This window comes from Scylla paramamosain, chromosome 6, assembly GCF_035594125.1.
Source record: "Scylla paramamosain isolate STU-SP2022 chromosome 6, ASM3559412v1, whole genome shotgun sequence".
NCBI lineage: Eukaryota > Metazoa > Arthropoda > Malacostraca > Decapoda > Portunidae > Scylla > Scylla paramamosain.
This window is the reverse complement of record NC_087156.1, coordinates 33,316,997-33,341,996: the sequence shown is the minus strand read 5'-3', so window position 1 is coordinate 33,341,996 and position 25,000 is coordinate 33,316,997. Positions and strand designations below refer to the sequence as shown.

The 25,000-nt window shown below is 42.3% G+C and overlaps 1 protein-coding gene across 1 annotated transcript in view; it reads right to left on the bottom strand.

The window, feature by feature from the left end:
* The window catches only part of LOC135101622 (tyrosine-protein kinase Dnt-like), a 242,808-nt gene that overhangs the window by 179,023 nt on the left and 38,785 nt on the right, over positions 1-25,000 (bottom strand). Inside the window, 1 exon segment of the mRNA XM_064005851.1 lies at positions 11,706-11,757. The gene's annotated coding sequence lies outside the window, so the exon portion shown is untranslated.

The following is a 25,000-nucleotide window of genomic DNA, read 5'->3' as shown; positions in this document are numbered from 1 at the left end:
GTGTGTGTGTGTGTGTGTGTGTGTGTGTGTGTGTGTGTGTGTGTGTGTGTGTGTGTGTGTGTGTGTGTGTGCGCGCATAGCAGTACGGGAAGTAGGCATGGCTGTTGTTGTGATACGGTGAATGCTGACTGGCGGGAGGCATAAAGCGCCGTCTTCTGAGTGCCCCCACTCCCCACTCACTAACTTCAAGCTCTCCCGCCTCCAAGTTTCAACACTCAAGTCATGCAACAACTCTGAAAATGCTACCACGCATTTCCAACTACGCAGTTGCAACCACCTCAAGTGAAGGCCATAAATATTGCGGATGCGGACCTCAGACCAGCCTAACAAAGTCAACATAAATCGCAATGACACCAGCTGAATACAACGACTGCTACAAATTCCTTGACGTGAGCCGCGGCGCCACTCCAGGAAGAGGGCCACGTACGACAAACAGTGCCGCCAGCGAGAGAACAAGAGGAGGGGCGAGAGCTGCAGGGAGGGAGAGCACAAGAGCAAGAAGAAACAAGGACGGAGCGAGAAGAGGCATGGCAGAGAACAAGGAAAGGACAAGAGAAGGAAGCAGCAAGAGGAGAGGCGCAACAGGTGTCAGCGGAGGAAGCGACGGCAAGCAAGAAGCTACAGATGTGATGACGACGAAGAACATTTACAAGATGACGGTCCTGAGGAACGGAGCAACAAGGAGAACGAGTGCACGGGAGAGAGATCTGACGAAGAAGAACTTGTATATTGGGCGGAGGAGGAGGAGGAGGAGGAGGAGGAGGAGGAGGAGGAGGAGGAGGAGGAGGAGGAGGAGGAGGAGGAGGAGGAGGAGGAGAGGGAGGAGTGACTGTTTCTCTAAACTTGAAGAAGAGAAAGGGTCTAAGAAGAAAGAGAATGAATGAAGAAGGGAGCCACGAGGAGAAGCATGACAGAAGAAGGTGACAGGAGGAGGATGAAAAGGGTTTGGACAACGTGAAAAGAAAATGAGAGGAGACGGAGATGAGTCTGAAGATGAAGAGAAGGATGAAGACTACGAAGACGAAGAAAGGAAAGAAGTGTCTGAAGACGAAGAGGAGGAAGAAGAATCAAAAGAGCACGAAGAAGAGTTCGAAGACGAAGCAGAGGAGGAAGACTCCGAAGACGACGAGGAGGAAGAATCCCAAAGTGGCTGATCAGAGGAGGAGGTAAAAGAGGCGTCAGACGCGGAGGGGAGGCGACCACAAACTGCGAGACGGAGGAAGAGGAAGACGGCGGGCGGAAGAGAAAGAGGAAACGGAAGCTGAGCACCGAGGAGGAAGAGGTTGGTGCCAGTAAGAAGAGCAGGCGCGGCAGAGCAGACACACGCCAGCAGGAAGGGGCCCAGGACGCGGGAGAGCGTCTTCGAGGCAAGGCTGCTGCCTCGCTGGGCTACTGTTTTGAGTGGCAGTGGTGCCTGAGCCTGGTCCCGCGAGCTGTGCTTGGCGCGATTCCAGGAAAGGGATCAGGGATTACGTACACATATTGAAGAAAAGAAAGAGAGAGAAAGAAAAAAAAAAAAGCGAAATAACTAGAAACTTCGAAAAAAAAAAAAAAAAAAAAAAAAAAAATATATATATATATATATATATATATATATATATATATATATATATATATATATATATATATATATATATATATATACACTGTAAAGGTCTTACAGGATATGGTTTGACATATCTCGGTACATAAAAAGTATTATCCTTAATACCATAGAGGTACTGTTTAAATATTCTATTCCTACGACAAACAATTAATGAAAGTTATTTCTACATGAACAAACTCGTAGCGTTATTCAGCAAGTGTTATGAATCTTGCTATTAATTTATATTTAATGTTTTTTTTTTTTGTCTGAGGGAAAGAGAATGCCTTGCAAGATTTATTCTCCCTTAGAAGTGTACTAGTAGTAGTAGTAGTAGTAGTTGTGCGTAGTTGTTGTAGCATCTACTGCAGCACTAGTAGTAAATAGACGGTTGACATTATCAGTTTATTATTGTTTTCTTGTTCTCTCTCTCTCTCTCTCTCTCTCTCTCTCTCTCTCTCTCTCTCTCTCTCTCTCTCTCTCTCTCTCTCTCTCTCTGGGACTGACATTCCCTAGCGGAGCGCCACGGTCACACACAGCACTACTCAATACAGAAGCAGCCCCAACACACAGCCATTATCTTCTGGTCCCGAGGCAGCACACTCCGGTCTGCCTAAATCCCTCCTCCCGGCAATGGCTTGCCTCGCCCTCCTTCGTGGATCGCGAGGCATCAACATAAACACAATTCCGAGCTCTCTCAGCACCCACTAGGCCAACACCTCCTAACTTTGCTCCTGGGCGCACTCACTTTCAACTTACTTCTCTCGCACATCCTCCCAAATTACGTGACTAAATTCTGCAGCTTCTCTCTAATATCTCCAATAAGACCCAGGTTATCTGCGCGCACTAACTCACTCACCTTCCCGTTTTCTATCCCGGTACCATGCAACATACACTCGCCCATTCATGCAGGAGCGTGGCTTTAACTCCCTCATTACGTGTTTTTGTAGGTATGTTGTCTTTATTTCAAATACTCCCTTGCTGATACAGAAAGTACTAGGAGCATCAGACTTGTTGGCTCGTACGAGGCTGTTTGTGATGTTTCTGAATGCGTTTTCTTTCATCTTGTGATGTACTGTACCTTACGTGTTAAAAGTTTTCAGTACTATTTATACCCAATTAATACCTAACCATTAGCATTGTGAATCTGAAATACCTTGTCACATTACATTCCTACATTAATATTAGCTGCATCATAAGCCTCATTTAAATAAAGAAATGCCTAACAAATTTCCATCTTTCTCTTGGGTATCTTTCACACAGCAGTATCGTGTCACCTTACATTCCTACCAGCTGCATCATTAGTTTCCTTTAAATCTATAAATGATGAATACAAGTTTGCATTTCTCTTGGATATCTTTCAAGCATATCAGTCTACACAACCTCAGTCTCTTTCCTCAGGCCATCTTCTTAGTCTTTAGTTCACAATTAAGTTCTTTACGCGTATGTCTCGAGTACAGGTTTTCTAATAGCTTTTTTTTTTCAGTATACAAACTACTATTCAAATCTTTGTAGTTGAAATTATCCCTTCCTCCAATTTACTTTCACACAATAGCAGAAAGTCGCTGTATGACGGTCGGTGCCTCGTCTCAGCGTGTTGTGAATAATTAGTCAACTAGTGCTTCACATAGTCCCCCATCCCCTCTTTATTTAAACAGTTCCCGTGTAATCTCATTCATTCTCCACCTGACTTTCCACACTTCATTTTCTACAAGTCCTCAAAGTCTTCACGCAATCCTCCATCCCTTCATTTTCCTCAAGTTTTCACACTGTTCCCCATTCCCTCTCTATCTAAACAGTTCACGTGTAGTCTCATTCATCCTTCACCTGACCTTCCACACTTAATTTTCCTCAAGTCTCATTTAGCGCATCTTATTTTAATTTTTCTTTTACTGTTTAACGTTCTCATTTTTTTTTTTTTGTAACCCTTCATGTCTTTGTACGCTATTAATAATTCTCTCATAAGTCTAATTTAACAACCTGTAGTGCCATCCCTCCACTTCCTTTCATTACATTCTGCCCACTCCTCCTCCATCTCTCTCACACTTAATTTCCGACTTTCCATATTTACTTTCACTTATTTTTTTCGGTTTCTTTCCCGTGACTGGCTGCCTGGCATATCACTTTCCTCTTTTCTAAATTATTCTTATTTCTCCATAAATACTTGAAACCACCTTTAAGACAATAATTTCCTTTAATTTCTTTTTTTTTTTTTTTTTACTGTTACTCGTATTCCATACTGCTTCTTATTTTCCCTCTGAAACAAAATTGTCTACCTCAACACATTCCTCTCTCTCTCTCTCTCTCTCTCTCTCTCTCTCTCTCTCTCTCTCTCTCTCTCTCTCTCTCTCTCTCTCTCTCTCTCTCTCTCTCTCTCTCATATATATCATCGTCTTCACTTCTTTAGTTTTCATCTCATCCTTCCTCAATCTGGTCTTCCTTCGCTGCAAATAGCAATTACGCTCTCTCTCTCTCTCTCTCTCTCTCTCTCTCTCTCTCTCTCTCTCTCTCTCTCTCTCTCTCTCTCTCTCTCTCTCTCTCTTTTCTTTCTTTTCCTTTTTCCTCAACTCGCCCAAATGCTTCACTTCATCATTCTCCATTCACTACTCCTTTCTTCTCCTTCCACCACCTCACCTCCTCACTTCCTCACTCCTAACACCTCCTTCCTCTTACTAAGAAATGCCTCCTGAAATGTCCGCCATTCTTCTTCCATTTCTTCCCTCACACCATTTTTCCACCCTACTCTTATTCTTCTCCGGTCTTTCTTTACTACATTTTACTACAATGCTCTTTACCTAATTCACTGAGCCATGTTATCTATTTTATATTTTCTGTTTTAAATATTTACATGAATTCATAATCTTTCTCCACCTTTAACATTTTCCGGTGGTAGGGTTGCTCTTGCTGTCTCCTTTGGCATGTTTACGTATATACATGATGACTTTCAGGTACGTGGTATGAAGTACTGTCTTGTAGCAACTAGTTTCAAAGGTCGCAATGATAATTAATCGGATTCTCAAGGATTGTTTTTATTGATGCAGGAAAATATTTTTAATCTTTCACTAAAATACTGAAAACACCCTTGACAACCTTAATAATTTCCAGTAGAGTCTTAACAATAGTCGAGAGAAAACATCGAAATATTTCAGAATACTTAACAGTTTGTATTTGTAGACTATGTTCTTATTATTATTATTTTTTTTTTAGCATATTCGTAAATCAATTTTATATTATGGCAGCTCCTTCCCTCTCAGCACTCAATATGTGGCGCAGTGACTCTATCTCCGGCAGTGTCCCCGGCGGCGCCATCCAGATTTCCCGCCGCAATCAATCATCCTCCTTAATTAAAGTTTCCTAAATATCTCCTGAGCAATCACCACAAGTTTTCTTTCTCCTCCCCCGCTTCCTTCATTCTCACAATCCTCACACATTCAAGTAGGCTTAACTGTCCCTTCCTGCATACTTCTACTTTCATACAGGGTGAAATGTACTCCTCCCCCTCTCTCTCTCTCTCTCTCTCTCTCTCTCTCTCTCTCTCTCTCTCTCTCTCTCTCTCTCTCTCTCTCTCTCTCTCTCTCTCTTTATCCATCTATCTATCTTCGTCTCACAAAATTTTAACGAAAAAAAATGCATTCGTTTCCAAATTTATATTCAGACTCACTTCCTGCATACTTCTACTTTCCTACATAAGAGGATAAAATGTCCCTTTTCTACATTTTCCTCACGTTTCACATAGTCTTTACGAAAACAGAACCTTTCATTTCCCAGTGTCTATCGAACTAAGACACAAACGCTTAAATGCCCCTTTTCTACCTTCATCACACCTCACAAGATACCCACGAGAACATATCTATTCGTTACCTAATTTGAATCACACTCAAACATAAACGCTTAAATGCCCCGTCTAGTCAACTACCACCTTTACTAACATCTGTATGAGGCACGTTTAATTACCCTTCACTACAATTTTATTTCCCTCCTTAATCGCATCCGTATACCCAATACTGATTTCACACCGTTGGATACACCGCACCTATTAATGGAAGGTCGAAGGGAAGGCAGTGGGATGGACAGAAGGACTCACGGGGGAACTGCATAGAACGACAGCAGCAAAACTAGGACAGAGAGATAACGGGATGAGACTTGTACATGGTGTTAACCCCAGGAGGAAGGGAAGGGAAGGGAAGGGAAGGGAAGGGAAAGGAAGGAAAGAAATGGAAAAAGGAAGAAAATAGAAAGTAGAAAGATGTAAAAAATGGAAAGGAAAACAGAAAGGAAGGATGGAAAGAAGGAAGGACAGAAGGACGAACAAAAAAAAAAAAAAAAAAAAAGAAAAGAAAAAAACGAAAAAAGAAAAAATGAAAGAAAGAAAAAGACATAAAGAAAGAAGGAAAGACCCAAGAGCAAGAAGAAAAAGAAGCTTAACATCTCTATTCTATTCTTAGTTGGTCCAAAGACAGTCATGTTATCTAGATCTCTCTCGTACATCGTTTCACCTGTCTCACACCTGCCTGCATGCTGATTACACACACGCATATTCAGACACGCTAAGTTTCAGTTTCATCCTCCTGATTTTTTTTTTTTCTTTTCTTATGCAGGAAATGAAGGGAATCTGGTGGTGGTGGTGGTGGTGGTGGTGGTGGTGGTGGTGGTGGTGGTGGTGGTGGTGGTGGTTGGGGTGGTCGCAGGAGAAGACGAAGACGAAGTAGTAGTAGTAGTAGTAGTAGTAGTAGTAGTAGTAGTAGTAACACCAGCAGCAAAAACTACTATTACTACTACTACTACTACCACTACTACTACTACTAACAACAACAACAACAACAACAACAACAACAACAACAACAACAACAACAACAACAACAACAACAACAATAATAATAACAACAACAACAATAATAATAATAATAATAATAATAATAATAATAATAATAATAATAATAACAATATAATAGTAATACCACCACCACTACCACCACCACCACCACCACCACCACCACCACCACCACCACCATCACCACCACCACCACCACCATCAGTAATAATAGCAATAATAATAATAACAATAAAACCAACAAAGACTTCTATCCCAACAACAAACACGGTGGCGGCGGTCACGGCTGCAGGGGGAAAAAGTTGCTGTCACAGGCAAATTAATTACCTGATGCGATGTGCCAGACGTCAATTCGCACACAATATAAATTTTCAGCCCACGAACAGCAGTTTTTTATCATTGCCATTTTCATTGTTATTATTTTCTTCCTTTGTTTCTTTGCTCCAGAGAGAGAGAGAGAGAGAGAGAGAGAGAGAGAGAGAGAGAGAGAGAGAGAGAGAGAGAGAGAGAGAGAGAGAGAGAGAGAGAGAGAGAGAGAGAGAGAGAGAGAGAGAGAGAGAGAGAGAGAGAGAGAGAGAGAGAGAGAGAGAGAGAGAGAGAGAGAGAGAGAGAGAGAGAGAGAGAGAGAGAGAGAGAGAGAGAGAGAGAGGTGGGTTGATTCCAAACACCAATAATTTTTTAGTAAGAAGAAGAAGAAGAAGAAGAAGAAGAAGAAGAAGAAGAAGAAGAAGAAGAAGAAGAAGAAGAAGAAGAAGAAGAAGAAGAAGAAGAAGAAGAAGAAGAAGAAGAAGAAGAAGAAGAAGAAGAAGAAGAAGAAGAAGAAGAAGAAGAAGAAGAAGAAGAAGAAGAAGAAGAAGAAGAAGAAGAAGAAGAAGAAGAAGAAGAAGAAGAAGAAGAAGAAGAAGAAGAAGAAGAAGAAGAAGAAGAAGAAGAAGAAGAAGAAGAAGAAGAAGAAGAAGAAGAAGAAGAAGAAGAAGAAGGAGGAGGAGGAGGAGGAGGAGGAGGAGGAGGAGGAGGAGGAGGAGGAGGAGGAGGAGGAGGAGGAGGAAGACAAGAACAAGAACAAGAACGAGAACGAGAAAACAACAACAACAACAACAACAAAAACATTGACACACAAACACAAACAGCAATTTCAACATACACGAACAAACAAAACAAAGACGAAAGAAATCCAAAGAAAAAAATGCCATAATAAATTACAAAATCATAACGGATATAAGAATGACTAAATCGACGTTTATGCCTCGTTGCGGTGCGGGAGGGAGGGAGGGAGGGAGAGGAGAAGCGGGGAAGAAGGCGTGGAGGGGAACGAGGCAGGAAGGGAAATAGAGAGGAAGTGGAGAAAGGAAGGAGGGGATAAAGGGTATACCGTGGAGAAATAAGGGAAGGGAAAAGGGAGGAGAGGAAGCAAGGAAAGAAAGGAACGAGGGGATAAAGGAAGCAGGGAATCGTAGGAAGATGATAAGGAGGAAGAGAAGAAAGAAACTTTTGAGTTGGAAAATTTCACAATTCTTCTGACTGGGACTATTATTTTCATGCCTTAGTGGCCTCGCTCCCATCGGCAAAGATACGTGAAGAAAGGATGGAAGAAAAAAAAATGGATAAACAAGCATAAAAATCGGGACTGTGCTCATGGTACGCTCGTTCATACATAAATCCATGCACAGCAGAACCACAGAAAAAAAATAAATAAAATACACAGCTCATGGATATACGTATACTTATTCATACATAAACCCATGCACAGAACCAAAGGGAAACAGGAAACAGAGAAAAACGCGGCTGCTGCATCGAAAATACACACACACACAAACCGATACGAAAGAAGCAGAGGACAAGAAGATAGATAATACGCAGCACAAAGTAAAATCATGCAAGAAACCAAAATTAAAAGTAAAAAAAAAAAGAAAAGAAAAGAAAGAACCCTACAAATCCAGCCAGCAACATACGAGTACATACACAACACACGCAGAAAGAGAAAGTAACAAGGAACACACAAAACACAATGACATAGAAAACGAGAAGGGAAAAAGAATCCACCAGCTGCCTCCAGCCAGTATCGGGCGGCGCGTCGTGGCCTCCATTACTATGAGGACTTGGGGGACAAAGGCGCCTGGACGAAGATAGCAGAATAGTGTTCGATTCTAATTAGGTGGCAGGATTAAGTGTGATCTGCGAGTTTACATCATTACGAGGGAATGTGATGCTGGGGAGGGAGTGCAGGGCGGCGATAACAAGCGTCTAGCAGGCCCTCGCTTTGGGGTGTAAGTAGGGAGGGCAGAAGAGAAGGACGAGGGGGAGAGGAGAGGAGAGAGATGAGGGTTTGACAGAGTGAGGGCTTGGAATGAGACTGGTGAATTGTCGAAAGAAACAAAGAGTGGACGGGGAAGATGAAAAGTGGGTCTGTTTCAGATGATTTCCAAATTAAACTACACAATTTGATACAACGTGAGGAATATAAAAAGAGGACAAATACGTAGAGAGGACGGAAATACCAAAAGTCATGTGTGCCGGCAGTTTTCCTTAAGGCTACCTTTCTATTAAATAAAGCATAACTATGTGTTTTCAGGGTGGGAATGGCGATGAGACACGCAGGCTGGTGGCGGCGTCAGTCAGTCATTCAGTCAGGTTAAGGCACTGGACGGAAATAAAGGAAAAAGAAGATTCACTAACTGCCAAGAAAGAGAACACGGAGGAACAAACACGAAATAACAAGTAACAGAGGACAAGTTGGTATTTAAGAGGATTTTGTGATAAGACAATGGCTCGAGAGAGAGAGAGAGAGAGAGAGAGAGAGAGAGAGAGAGAGAGAGAGAGAGAGAGAGAGAGAGAGAGAGAGAGAGAGAGAGAGAGAGAGAGAGAGAGAGAGAGAGAGAGAGAGAGAGAGAGAGAGAGAGAGAGAGAGAGAGAGAGAGAGAGAGAGAGAGACTGCGTGGGTTGCGTCAGTAGCTTGCCTTTTTGACGTGATAACAATGCATGAAATTAAGAGCAGAGGCGAGGAAGTTTGATGAGCTGTGCAAGATTAAGAACCCTGAAGCCAACACTGATGCAGGCGAGAATGATACACACGAGGAGTCTACTGTACTGCTGTTTACCTGCTGATCGATGTACCTTTGTGTGTATGGCCAGACAATGCCTCATCTGTCCTGCCACAAAACACACACACACATTCTCTCTCTCTCTCTCTCCCTCACACACACACACACACACACACACACACACACACACACACACACACACACACACACACACACACACACACATACACACACACAATCTGAGAAGGACCGAGGAGGAGGAACATAATTCGTACATTTCAGCCGCGCCAGTAATGCCTTGTGCTTCCGTACTCTCCGTGCCCCGGCTAATGGACACCCGGCCCGCCTCACCTGCCTCCCTCCCTCCTCCTAAGTGCGTCTCCCCTGAGGTAATGGGCTCTAATAAACCTGAGAGAGAGAGAGAGAGAGAGAGAGAGAGAGAGAGAGAGAGAGAGAGAGAGAGAGAGAGAGAGAGAGAGAGAGAGAGAGAGAGAGAGAGAGAGAGAGAGAGAGAGAGAGAGAGAGAGAGAGAGAGAGAGAGAGAGAGAGAGAGGAATCCTACGAGTATGTACTCGTACTGCAAGTGGATGCAATTAGGTGATCTGAATACCAGGTGTGTGTGTGTGTGTGTGTGTGTGTGTGTGTTTAGCCTGGAAGCGGGAGGTTGTCTGTACGTACTAAATGTTGGTACGTGCGTAGATCGATTGGGGAAAATTAAGCTGTATTTGTTTTGCTCCTCCCAGCCTTCAGTTCTGTTTACTTCACCTGCTGCAAAACTACCGGTAAAATATGCACTCAAAACACCACCGATGTTGAATAAAAATCACAGGTGGGGGATGAAAATATTACAGAAAACGGAATGAAGTAAATAATCACACGAATTGAAAACAGAATGCCGGAGAAAATATAGAGGAAACGTAGAAAATGGATTAAAAAAAAAATATTAAACAGGAAAGAAAAAAAAAAGGCATGAAAATGGGGGTATTCTTAATGAGTTTAAATCTACGTAATACAACTTAAGCTCATGGTCTACATTGGATCCTTACAATAGCCTGATCTTCCCTCTCTAGTTCCTTCCTTCCTTCCTTCATGACTCCACTCTCCACCCCTCTCATTTCTATCTCTCATCTTTATATTTTCCCTTCTCCATTCTATTCGCCTACACTTTTTTTTTTTCATTCCTACCTCTCCTCTTCATCCTTCTTCATTCCTCTCACTTCTCTTTCGGTTCTCTCATATCTCCCTCATTCAACTCTCTCATTCTCCTCTTCTTCCTTATCTCCCTTCTCCTTCATCTTTCTCTTCTCTCATTTTACTTCTCGTTCGCCTCATTCTGTCTCTCCTTCACCTCATCCTTCGCCTCCTGCACCTGGTCCCTTCCCTTCCCTTCCTGCTTCATCGTCTTCATCACCTCTTCCCTCTCTTATTCTTCTTATCTCTCCTTTTTTACTTTCCTCGTTTGTCTCTATCTTTGTTCCTTACCCCCTTTCTTTCCCTCCAGTCTCCGTCCTCAAATTCTTAACCTTTCGCCTTTCCTCTGCTCCTGTCCTCCCTACCTGTTCCCATTCCTCTTCATTTATTCAAGTGTTCCCTGCTTCCTCGCCTTTCATTTTGTGTCTACATCTTCCCTTTCTTCCATTTCTCACCTTGCTCACTTTTCTCTTTCCTCCCTCCATTTACTCTCTCTCTCTCTCTCTCTCTCTCTCTCTCTCTCTCTCTCTCTCTCTCTCTCTCTCTCTCTCTCTCTCTCTCTCTCTCTCGTCTTTCACTTTATCTTATTTTATCGGTCATGTTTCCCAGTTCCTTTCAACCTTTGTTTTCATTTCTCCTTCCTTATGTTCGTGACCTTTCTCTCTCTCTTTCTCTCCTTTAATTTCTCTTCCCTTATATTTCTACATTTCCCTTTCCACTTACTTCTGTCTCCCTCTTTCTCATCCTATCCTTTCACTTTCCATACTTTTCTTTTCTTACGTATATTTTCTTTTTTTATACTCTCCTTAAAATACTCTTCTTCTTCTTATCTCTCTTTTTGTGACACTGATAACACCCTTTCCACTCCCGTATCCCGCCCCCTCTCTCTCTCTCTCTCTCTCTCTCTCTCTCTCTCTCTCTCTCTCTCTCTCTCTCTCTCTCTCTCTCTCTCTCTCTCTCTCTCTACGTGCATATAATCTCTTAATTTCACACAGGTGAACGTCGTTATGATTTAGACAGGTAAAGGACACATACAGATTATCGTTGACAAATACTATACCTTGTTCTGAGCAAAACACGCAGGTGAGCCGCGACGGGACCTGTCCACCCACCTGTAATTAAGAGAGTGTCGGGTGAGGGATGGGCTGCTGCACCTTGAATGACTGTGTGCATTTTTAATAGAGTGCATTGAAGTTTCGTGTGCTTGAGTGTCTTCCCCGTGTGTGTGTGTGTGTGTGTGTGTGTGTGTGTGTGTGTGTGTGTGTGTGTGTGTGTGTGTGTGTGTGTGTGTGTGTGTGTGTGTGTGTGTGTGTGTGTGTGTGTGTGTGTGTGTGTGTGTGTGTGTGTGTGTGTGTGTGTTAATGATTGGAGAAATGCTATGCAGTAGGCAGAGTACATATAATACAGTTTACGTATATATTCACAGAGGTATACATGAATGCGTACATACATATGCAACATAGACAGATAGATAGATACATACATACAGAGATATAGACACGCAGATAGACAGATAGATAGATACATACATACAGAGATATAGACACGCAGATAGACAGATAGACAGATAGATAGATAGACAGACAGACAGGTAGACGGATAGATAATATGATACATATACACACATACATAGTACATAACTATATTCATACAAAGTTGTTTATAATGCACCAACATACAGGGTGTTGTGAGGCAGTCATATGTTTGTGTTCATACAACAACCAAACATGTACAACTTTCCAATAACTACAATACATCCAATCTTAATTTTATCTTCCAAACTAAGGCAACAGATAGAAAAAAACGGTTCTTGTTAGTTAGGGAACACTTCAGAATACGTATGAATGAATTAATAAAGAGAAGACACACGATACTTAATAAAGGAGACAGGCAAATATTGGCTGTCCAGTTTGGTTATAAATGAGCGAAACAAAGTTGGTCAGACACTGCATAATGTCAAGAACAGGTTGGATAAATTCATAGATGGCAATAAAGGACGGGAAGTTTTAAGTGGTCTCAGGAGTTGCCTTGTGAAGGTCGACTGATCTCTTGCAGTCTCCCTTTTTTTATGCTCCTGTGCTCTAACACCAATTAGGATGTGCCTGGTTCATTCAAGGAAAGTTGTCGCTGCCCCCTGAACCGTTCGAATATGACGAGGCTCGCATCCCGCGGCCAGAGCTGATGGCAAGAACACTCGGGAAATAGATCAGAAAAAATAACGAAGAATTAAATACCACAGCAAAAAAAAAAGGCACGGATTACAATGTCAGAGGGAAAAATGGGAGAGGATTAAATATCACAGGAAAATGTGACAGAGAAGAATGTAAAATTTTGAATTAGGTTATGTAAATTTAGTTTTTAATGATGATATTAAAATAATCTCAACGTGTCATTTATTCTCACCTTCGAAAATATTCCACTTCTTCCCATTTTCTGAACAGTTTTTCGTGTGGCTTTTCATGCTTATTTTCCTACATTGGACAACACCAAGCCACGCCAGGCGATCACTTTGTGCCTGAAGGTGAGTGCGTAGGGCGAGGCGAGGGGGAAGCAAATGAAGCGGTCTGGATGAGGCGGCGGTCCTTTGTTGATACGCTTGTGGCTGAGAGCACGCCACAGACACAAGGGATAGACACGGAAATGAGCACCGCGACAAAGCGCCACCTCCACCATTACCAACCTAAATCTTTCCGTGCCTTTAATTTTTCCGAGAACCATAAATTGTGACGAGCAACTTGGCGAAAGAGTGCACGGTCTCTTTACCGCACGAGAACGGACTTGATTTGAATCTTGCTTGGCTTGGAACAGGTTGGGGAGCGTGGCGGGCGTTTACTTCTTAGTGGCGGCGATGGGAGCACTGTATGGAAGTAATGGTGGAGTACAGTGAGGATGTAAAAGAGTAGGAAGGTGAGGGCTGAGTGTGAGGCATGTCCTTTTTTTTTTTTCTGGGGCTCAGCATATATGAGAGTTCCCTGTGAATATCTACCCTACTTTTCTATCTGTTCATATGTGTGTTTCCGTACATACTGATAACATTTCCACACTATGCATGTAGGAGGACACATAGATACATGAAAATGGACCCGGGCACTGAGACACAACGCAGCTACGCACGCACACAAATACACAAACACTGGTGTGGTTCGGAACGGAACACACACATTAGCACACAGGAGTGCACGGTATGGGATCAATAGAGAAGCATAAATGCACATATACACGCACACAAGCGTCAGTGCGCGCTCGCTCACTCACACACACACACACACACACACACACACACACACACACACACACACACACACACACACACACACAGGGAAAAAAAAAAAGGCGTAGAAATTAAAGTACATGACAATTCACACGTAAAGAGATACAAATTGTTTTTTTTCCAAACAAAACACAAACACAAACACAAACACACACACACACAAAAAAAAAAGTTACATCACTAACCCAATAATACAACCTGCTTCAGCCCAACTCCCATTCCGTGCCCCTCCCTTCTCCACACCCTCCCTCCAGCACCACTCCCCTTACCTCCCCACGAGTCCAAACCCCACTCCCTCTCACTCCTGAATCCCGCACCACACTCCGCCACTCCATCACCCTCCAGCACCACACTCCTTCCCCCTGTTCTTCCCGCACTCCCTCGCTCCCCTCGCAGATGAAGTCATTCGTCATCACACACCGTAATACCTGGCTGTCCTTTATTTACAGTATTTACACGAATCGACTTTAATGAGAGCAGCGTGTCACGAAAGCTGGGTGGTGGGGGTTACCTGGTGTCCCTCCGTACCCCTACCCCCTGCCACCTGTTCTCTGGAAAGTGTGTTTGTGTGTGTTTGTGTTGTGTATGTTTGTTTGTTGTGTGTGTGTGTGTGTGTGTGTGTGTGTGTGTGTGTGTGTGTGTGTGTGTGTGTGTGTGTGTGTGTGTGTGTGTGTGTGTGTGTGTGTGTGTGTGTGTGTGTGTGTGTGTTGATTAAGCTTCGTCACACAGGTAGTGGACAGGTAACGGGATGAGATTTCTTTAATTTCAACCATTATTCCATTTTCTTTTGTGTTTGTGTGTTTTTTTATTGGCTGCTCGTGTGTGTGTGTGTGTGTGTGTGTGTGTGTGTGTGTGTGTGTGTGTGTGTGTGTGTGTGTGTGTGTGTGTGTGTGTGTGTGTGTGTGTGTGTGTGTGTGTGTGTGTGTGTGTGTGTGTTTCGTGTCTCAATGTTAGGTTTGCCTGTTCTCGTTTTCTGTGAGTGATGTTTCAGTCAGTGCATGAAGTTGTCAAATGCAGCACAGTCCCACATGTGTGTCAATGCCTGGCGGGACATTAACTATACATACACGCGCACGCACGCACGCACACGCGCGCCCACACACGCGCACGCACACACACACACACACACACACACACACACACACACACACACACACACACACACACACACACACACACACACACACACACACACACACACACAATCGTTGCAGAATACATGTACCAGGATGAAATGTAACTTTATTTTCACGACTCCACTATAACTCAAACCCAGACACACGCACGCACATCTACACACACACACACACACACACACAAACACACACACACAGCAAGACCCCTCCTCCACCATCACCACCACCATCACCACCACCACCACTACCACCACCACGACCACCACAACCACCAGCACCACGTACGTCTGCTTTCCTTTATACCCGGTACATTATTGACGAGCGTCCCAGCCAAACACACTCACCCACTCACACTGCGACCCTGTTTGTCATTTCGCTATTCTGAATCTAGGCATTGTGCGTTATGTGGTGGGAACGGCTACTCTCTCCCTCCTTCCCTCTCTTGTTCCTTCCACGACCCTCCTCCCTCGCTCTCTCATTCTGCTCCGTATTCACCGTCTGTGGCGCTAAGGTCGAGGTGCCAGCGGTGTCCTCTGTCCAGGCCGACGCTGTGGCACCAGTGTCGTTTGGAATCCAAGAAATGCCATTCCGATAATCGTAATGGTGAACCGAATACTGCTGAGAGACACGGAGAGAGGGGGGAGGGAAGGAGAGAAGGAGAAACGGGAGAGGTTAGCAAGTGAGAGAGAGAGAGAGAGAGAGAGAGAGAGAGAGAGAGAGAGAGAGAGAGAGAGAGAGAGAGAGAGAGAGAGAGAGAGAGAGAGAGAGAGAGAGAGAGAGAGAGAGAGAGAGAGAGAGAGAGAGAGAGAGAGATATTGAGAAAGTCGGATAGAGTCATAACCAAAGATATATTGATGCATAAAGAAAGAGAAGGAAAAGATGAAGAAAGGGCGAACTTGTACTACGAGGAGGAGGAGGAGGAGGAGGAGGAGGAGGAGGAGGAGGAGGAGGAGGAGGAGGAGGAGGAGGAGGAGGAGGAGGAGGAGGAGGATGGAGTATATACCTTTGCAGTCAGAATGAGAAACTTGAGCATAAGAGAAACTGCAAATACGGAGAAACACAGAGGAAGGCGGAGGAGGGAGGCAGATGAGGCGTGTGTGTGCTATGGATGGAGGGAGAGAGAGAGAGAGCGAGAGGAGAGGAGAGGAGGTGAGAGGAGAGGGGATGGGAGGGAAGGAGGTGCAGGGGAGGAATTTGGGGCATGTGGTGGGGTGGTCCTGGTGATGGGATTACCTTATGGGGTACAGAGGGAGGGAGGGAGGGAGGGTAGAGGAAGCTAATGGTTGGGGGGAGGAGCAGAGGACGCGTCGCTCAAGTGAGAAATGTGCAATGTTGCTTATTTTCATTCATTAAGGTGGTAACAGTGGATGGCGTTTTCTCCTGGTTAAAACTGTACACTTTGTATCTCTTTCTGTCTGTTTGTCTGTCTCGTGTGTGTGTGTGTGTGTGTGTGTGTGTGTGTGTGTGTGTGTTTTCGTCTCTGTCTCTCCTCCACAACTCTCTCTCTCTCTCTCTCTCTCTCTCTCTCTGACCCCTCCAGCACCTTCACCCCTGGTCCCAGTCGTCTCCATTAAGGCCCAAGCACAGCCACACAGCCACACCACTGCAAGGAGGATACTCACCCTGTCTTGATGGAACCCTTCTCACACCGTCTCTCCGCCTCACACACCGTCACCACCAACCATTAGGGCCACAGATATCTGTTTTGGTGTCTCCTATACAGCAAAGCTCAATTTAGTAGAGTAAAATTTCTCCTCCTATCACCTACTGAAAATTATCTATGATTCTTATTATTTCGTTTTATTTAATCCATTTTTTTTTTTTAAGTATTATCAGCTAATATTTTTTCTTTCTCAAGGTTTATTATTCTATGTTTATTTTAGTGCTGCTTCTTAACTATTTCACTACCCAAATTAAAAAAAATAATTCATTGTCATAATTATTTTAGCCCTCTGAATCCTGTGGTTATCTTGTACTCTTATTTTAGGTTAAAATTACATGTTTTTTACTGAGTTTCACGGGTGCTGTCTTAAAATCAATGAACTGTGTGTTGTGTACAGTAAAATTCTCTACCTGAAAGTATCTAGTTTTGTACGATTTCAAGTTGGAATAGAATTATTTAATATATTTCAAGAAGCCACCCGGATTTTAAGGCTTAATATTTCTTTTTAAGTGTAATGAAACTGTCTACACTTTTTCCATTACGGTTCCTTAAATATAACATCTTAAGAATTATCAACTACTCAAACTTCTCCACAATTTTCATTATGCTACTTATTTACAGAACACAAACTACTTATATAATTTATCCGCAATTCCTAACATTTTCCTAACCTTAATACTTCTTTACTGGCAACAACTCGAAATTCTTTACATTCCTTACGATCACCATTTCTTCGTTATTACACTAAATCTCCCGGCCAGCGCCAAGCACAGCAGGTAATTACTACCAGGTTAGTAATGATACCATTATTACAGGTAAACTCCATTACATGTGTGTTTGTTTACCTGGCGACGAATGGCCCTCAGAGGCACCTGGCTTAATTAAGGCCGCCAGGTGACATGGTACTGGAAGGCCAAGGGGCGGGAAAGGAGGGGAGGAGGTCACGTAGTCCAGAAGGGGACACGTGATTGGCCGAGCGTCTTTGGTGACTCAATGTTTGCTGAAGTAATTGGTCCTTCTTGTTTTTATAAGGAAAATTTTTAGGCAAAGGTAAATATTCCTGGTAGAATAATTTGACGTGGTTTATCGTGACACTATAGAATCGGTTACGTAATATAATAACAGCCTATTTAATTTTCCTTTCCCGGGAAGCGTGATGTGCACCTGTAACCGTCAATGCTTTGTGTGGAGAGACTGGAGTGTGTTTGTCCTCCTGATAATCACGAGAAAAAAAAAAAGTAAGGGGAAGAAGGACACATAAAAGGATAATAAGTACACGAAGTAAAGGCAAGGGAGAGAAAATATTAGAGGATAGGAGGGAACGGAGAAAAGGAGGAAAATATAAAGGCAAGGATTTGTACAAAAGGAAAAAAGAGAAAGGAAATAAAAGTGACGCCAAACAAGAGAGAGAGAGAGAGAGAGAGAGAGAGAGAGAGAGAGAGGGGGGAGGGGAATCACTGAATAATCTATGGCCGTCCCAGCAACAATAAAAGCGGCAGTAGAAGGTAACCATAAATAAAAAGAGGAAAAAAATATATATATAAAAAAAAAACCCAAACTCTAATGAAGTCATAATTCTCCCAATGAATAAAATTAAGTGCTGCAAAAATTTAGAAAGGGAAAAAAAATGGGAGATGGAAGAATGCGAAAGAGAAAACGCAGGACCCCATCAAACCGGAAGAAAACGGAGTGTGAAGGACGAAAGCTGAATAAAAGCGAGAGAGAGAGAGAGAGAGAGAGAGAGAGAGAGAGAGAGAGAGAGAGAGAGAGAGAGAGAGAGAGAGAGAGAGAGAGAGAGAGATGATGCGGACAACGAAAATACTAAACAGAAAAAGGGAGAAGACAAGTGTGTGTGTGTGTGTGTGTGTGTGTGTGTGTGTGTGTGTGTGTGTGTGTGTGTGTGTGTGTGTGTGTGTGTGTGTGTGTGTGTGTGTGTGTGCAGACGACCACAGATAATCACCAGGCTTAATTAAGGGTCATTACAGCGGGGTAATTACTGTCATGTGAGGTAATTCAGCCTCTGAGTGTTGGTGAGGCGGGTCGGTTGTGTGCACTTCGGGAAGGGGGAGGGGGTTGGGGAGGGTAAAGGGTAGTTAAGAGGGAGTGGCCATTAGTGGTTCTCTCTCTCTCTCTCTCTCTCTCTCTCTCTCTCTCTCTCTCTCTCTCTCTCTCTCTCTCTTTCTGCTTTTCTTTTTTTAGCCTCTTATTTCCTACAATCTATATTTTTCTTCCCTCAATCTCTTTCTGCCTGTCTGTGTGTCTGTGTACTCATGTAAGTAAATATGGATGCATCTCTCTCTCTCTCTCTCTCTCTCTCTCTCTCTCTCTCTCTCTCTCTCTCTCTCTCTCTCTCTCTCTCTCTTTCATTCACTTTGTCGTTTGTTGCCTTTCACTCCCTCGTTTGCATTCTCAGTGCTTTCCCTTTCATCGGTTCCCAGTTACCTTCTTATTTTCATTTTATTCCGGAGACGCACGATCGCCTCGGGTCCTGACAACACGCCGCCGCCTCGCCAGCTATCATGTTCAGCGGTGACGGTCGCTTTTCTGTTCGTATCGTCCCTGATGGCAAACAGAGCTCTTGTCGATACGATATACCGCGCGAGGAGAGAAAGAAGTGGCCGCTTAGCAAAGAACAATGCAGGCGATTTTTAGTTCGTTTATTTTTTCTTTCTTTTTTTTTTCTTTTTGGAATGGAGTTGCGCATTTAAAGCACACATCTGGTTTATGACGAGCTGAGCGAATTTTAATCCCTCTCTCTCTCTCTCTCTCTCTCTCTCTCTCTCTCTCTCTCTCTCTCTCTCTCTCTCTCTCTCTCTCTCTCTCTCTCTCGTGTGTGATTATTTTTAACGTTGCTGGGATCGTGTGCACATGCTTCTCTTATATTTGACTTATTTCCATTTCTTCAATAATTTCTACAAGTTTCGTTATAACCAGTGCGTGTTCAAAATCATTAACCTGACCAAGTTTTCGTATGTTCTCTCTTCTCCGCCTCGTCATTATGAATATTTCTTTTTCTGGGATTTTGCGTTCATATTCTCATTACGTTCTGCATGTCTCTCCTTCCAATATTCTGACAGTTATTAATATACCTAATGAGCACTGAAAATATTAAGCTGACTGAGTTCTCGACCGTTTCCTGTCTTCCGTGTCGTTATTTTAATGTTCCAAGGATTTTGTGTTCTTGCTCTGTCAATATTCTAGTTGTTCCTACTTCAATACAAGATATGAAGAGGCCGAGCGTGGAAGCAAAAATTATTAGTCTGACCTAGTTTTCCTCCGTTGTCTTGTTTTCCATATCGTATTCCTAATGTCTCAGGAATTTCGAGTTGGTTCATTCCTTCCATTCATTCTTTCCTTCAATAGTTTCCAAAATATTAATATATCTAGTGCGCATTAAAATTACTGATTTTGACTACCTACTCATCACTTTTTCCCCTTTCTATGTTGCTATTTTTAACGCTTCTGAGATGTATTCATATTAAACTACTTCTGTTTCTCCTTCAGTAATTTCCACAAGCATCCATATATCTAGTGCTTAGATTAAAACAGACCACTAATAATAGGATGGTAAAATGAATGTCACGATACCAACGCGGGAAAAAGATAAAGTAAACTCAGAGTAAGAACCTCAAGTTACCTGCGAGTTAGTCATACACAGGCTGTCACTCTCGAGGTACAGGAATGTGCTGCTTCATGAAATACTGTTATGTACCTTCTTTTGTTACTTCATAAGCCCGACCGTAGCTAATAAATAAATAAATAAATAAATAAATAAATAAATAAATAAATAAATAAATAAAATAGAAAAATAAATAAAAATCATTAAAATCAAACTGTCTTCCTGGTCCCCTCTCTCTCTCTCTCTCTCTCTCTCTCTCTCTCTCTCTCTCTCTCTCTCTCTCTCTCTCTCTCTCTCTCTCTCTCTCTCTCTCTCTCTCTCTCTCTCTCTCGTGAACGCGTCTCGTAAGGTACTGACTGTACTGGACATCATTCTTTTGCTACTGACACTCACTATATATCAGCGTCATTAAAACTCTATAGTGTGTGTGTGTGTGTGTGTGTGTGTGTGTGTGTGTGTGTGTGTGTGTGTGTGTGTGTGTGTGTGTGTGTGTGTGTGTGTGTGGACTCCAGCACCTACTGGATGATGACACTGGCAAAAACAGTTGGATTTAAACAAACAGTACTCGATATGATTCCCGATTCGCTTTCAGCACTGCAAAGTATTTATTGTATTGATGCTATTATCACTAGTAATTGACCCGTCAGGTGCAGATGGGAAAAAGTCATAATATGTGATAGTACTGTAATTAATAATAGTAATGGTGGTGGTGGTGGTGGTGGTGTGGTGATGATGGTGTGGTGAGGTGGTGTAACAGCAACACCACCTCACTAGGCCAAGTAAGCAGGTAAGTCGTGCCTCGCCGTGACGCCGCCTAGGACGCCTCCCTCACCCATCCAATACACACTGACGCAGGACGGAATCGACGCATCATGACTCACTTGAAGCAAAACAGTGACTCACCTACACTGACTCCCTCCCTCACGCCCTCACCTTCTCTCCCTCTATAGAGAGAATCACACTCGCTACCCTGTTCACCCACACCTACCTACCTGCCTATCTACACACACACACACACACACACACACACACACACACACACACACACACACGATAAAAATGCATAATACCCTCATAATGTTTCAATACTCCCACGGTGCATTCCACGCCTCTACATTTTTCCCCACTCGTGCCTCTAATGGCCGCTGCTAATGGGGTCTACGAGAATGTTCAATGTAAGAAAAAAAAAAAAAAAAAAAAAGCAACTTTTCCAAAAACACACGCTAAAATAAAAAATAAATAAATAAATAAAACCGAATGTGTTTTCTATTTTTTTCTTTCACACACACACACAAACTCTCTCTCTCTCTCTCTCTCTCTCTCTCTCTCTCTCTCTCTCTCTCTCTCTCTCTCTCTCTCTCTCTCTCTCTCTCTCTTCCACCCTCTCTTTTAAAGCAAACACCGAGTGGGAGTCATAGAGGCGAGCAAATGTACCGAAAAACAGCCCCGGCGGACCAGGTGGTGAAGGAGCGCTACACACGCTGTTAAAAAGAAAATGACTAGAAAATAATAGCAGACCGCCAGACTCACATGTGGCTTGGGGGAAGGGAGGGACGAGCAGGGAGGAGGAGAGCATGGAGCGGGCACGGATTAAAGGAAAGAAAGACTACGGGGAATGAAGCAGGCGGAAATTAAGGTGAAAATAAAACCAAAACGAATAAGGAATAGGTGGAAGGGAGGGAACATAAGAAGAGAGGAACTTAGGAATGAGGGGTGTAAGAGAGCAAAGGAGTGGGCACGGATTAAAGCAAAGAAAGAGTATGGGAAATGAAACTTTGGGAAATTTAGGTAAAAAAAAATAAATAAATAAAACGAAAGCGAAAAAGAAATGTAAGACGAAATAAAAGGGAAGACGAGAACAAAGAGTGGGCACAGATTACAGCAAATAAGAAAAGCTACAGGGAATGATGGAGCTTAAAAACAAAACTAAAACGAATAAGGAATGGAAGGAAGATTGGAGAATTAACAGGGTGGACGAAAGGAACGAGGGCATGGAGGAGTACAAGAAGGAACAAAAGGTTGAAAAATGTAAGGAGCAGGAAGAGATTAAAGGAAAGAAAGACCTCGGAAAACAAAGCTGGCGGAAATTAAACTAAAACCAAAACGAACAGAGAGTGGATGGAAGAATGGAATGAGAGGAAGTGAAGAGTGGACGAAAGAAACGAAGGGATGAATAGAGGAGTGTGGGGGCAAAAATTAAAACAAAGAAAGACTACAGGAAATTAAGTAGCGGAAATTATGCTATAAAAAAAAAAAAAAAGAGAGAGAAAGAGAGGAAGAGAAAGAGAGACGGATGGACAGGGGATGAGTGCATAATGGAGAGTGGATATACATTAACAAAAGGAAAAGAGAGCAGGAAAAACAACCAAACTAAATCTAAAACAACAAATGCACATGGGAAACTGAATCGAAGCAATAAATTCGTAAATATAAAGGAAAAAAAAATGAAGAAAAAAATGAAGAAAACAAGTTAAATTAAACTAGAAAATGAAATTCACAATCTAAAAAAAAAAAAAGACATGGTAAAATTAGTGAATTAAAAGATTGTGGAGAGAAAAAATAAAAAAAAAGATTAAAAACCGGTGGAAAAACAGAGATGATAAAAAATAAACAGTGGGGGAGACGAAAAAAATAAATAAACAAAAAACAAAAATAAATAAACAAACGAAAGGAAGGAAAAAAAGCAAGAAAAACATCTGAAAACTAAATCTTAACAAACTCGCAAGGAAAACGAATGAGTGGAAGGAGTAAATTCGAAAATAGTAAAGAGAAGAAGGAAGGCGACTTGAAAAAAAAAAAAAAGTGAGAATTAACTTGAAGGAAATTCACACACATACACACACACACACACAAAAAAAAAAAGAGTAAAACAAAGGTATTAATAGAATGTGGAGAAAAAATACGCAAAAAAGAGAAAACAGGAGGGAAAAACAGGTGAGATGAATAATCTAAAAAAAAAATAAATAAATAAATAAAAAAAGAAAACGAACCGGGAAATTAAATGTATTAAGCAAGGGATTTAAAAAAGAAAAAAAAAGAAAAAAAGAAAAAAAAATGAAAAAAGGTGAGAATTTAAATGAAAAAGCGGGGAAAAAAATAACATGGATAATGAAGGCGAAGGGAATAAACGCAACATGGAGGGAAGTGAAAAAAAAAACTAAAAAAAAAAAAAAAATAGAAAAAACGACTGCGCGCAAAAAATAAGAAAGGAAGGAAAATAAAAAAAAATGTAAAGAAAGAAAACAGAAAAAGCAACACGTGAAAGTGGAATAACAGGAAACGAGGAACTAATACCAGGATAAGAAAATAAGCAGATTGTACATGAAAAAGAAAAATAAATAAATAAATAAACAGGTAAAGAAAACGATACAGAAAAAAAAAGTTTGTATAAAATTAGACAAAAGAAAAAATAACGAAATTGAAACCAAGGTAAGAAGAAATAAAGTCAAGGAAAAAATAAATAAATAAAAAGAAGATAAAAAAAATATACGAGTGAAAATAAATGCTTAGGAATGGTTATGTTTTTATTCGTACACCTTTTAATACCTTTCATTGTGCTACGAACGGAGAAAGTGTGATGTAGCAGGAGGAATAGGTGAACGTGGCAGCCAAATCAGTTGTCTGCGCCATCCAGAACGCAGGATATTTTTTTATTCAAGAGACAAGATAAGGACCACCTCCACAGTCTCTTCGTTAGCTATCTAAAAGAAACACTCCCCTTATATGTTCGGGAGCTTACCAACATGGGAAGCGTTTTGGCTGAATATCTTACAAAACGGATGTGAAATTAGCCTCACTGCGTTACCCGTTCCATTTTTATTTTTTTTTTAACGCTCCCAAACGAAAACCAGCGACCAAAGTTATTTGTGGAAGCTGATCACTGTTGAAGTACTGATGTTGGTTAGCTAGCAAACGAAAACGGGTGACGGTGGAAGTGGCCCATTATATCAACACAGTCGGAGGTGTGGACGGAGAGCAGACTCATGCCAGACACGAGAACGAAGAGAACAAGGTAGTCTCTGTGCATATATTAGTGCAAGCTGTGGTTATATAAATGATACCCCGAAAACTGTTCTTCCTCACATCCCCGAAAGTCCCCGGTAATCGTCTACCACTAAGTAACTGAAATGAAAACAAATATGGAAAGAAAGAGAGAGTCAGCGAAATAAACGAGGATACACAGCAACTGAGGAAAAAAGAGCGAGAAATGTTCACTACATGGAGAGAGAGAGAGAGAGAGAGAGAGAGAGAGAGAGAGAGAGAGAGAGAGAGAGAGAGAGAGAGAGAGAGAGAGAGAGAGAGAGAGAGAGAGAGAGAGAGAGAGAGAGCGAAATAAACAATACACAACGACTGAGGAAAAAAAGCGTTAAACACAGATTAGCACAAAGATAATATGAACGCCCCCCTCTCAATCATTACGCGAAGCGACTGAATGCGGTGGAAGCTGCGGGGCTCGACAGAACGTGAACGAAAACCTATGAATGAGTGACGGATGGGAGGAAGGCAGGACGCGCTATACATATTACGGCCGCCAGCTGAATTTCGCCGCTAATGCCAAATGGAAATGGCAGTGTGCTGTGAGAAAAGTATATATAATAATGAATGAAAATAAAAACACGTGTTATGCAAAGACCGTGGAATATTTGGCATAATGAACGGCAAGAAT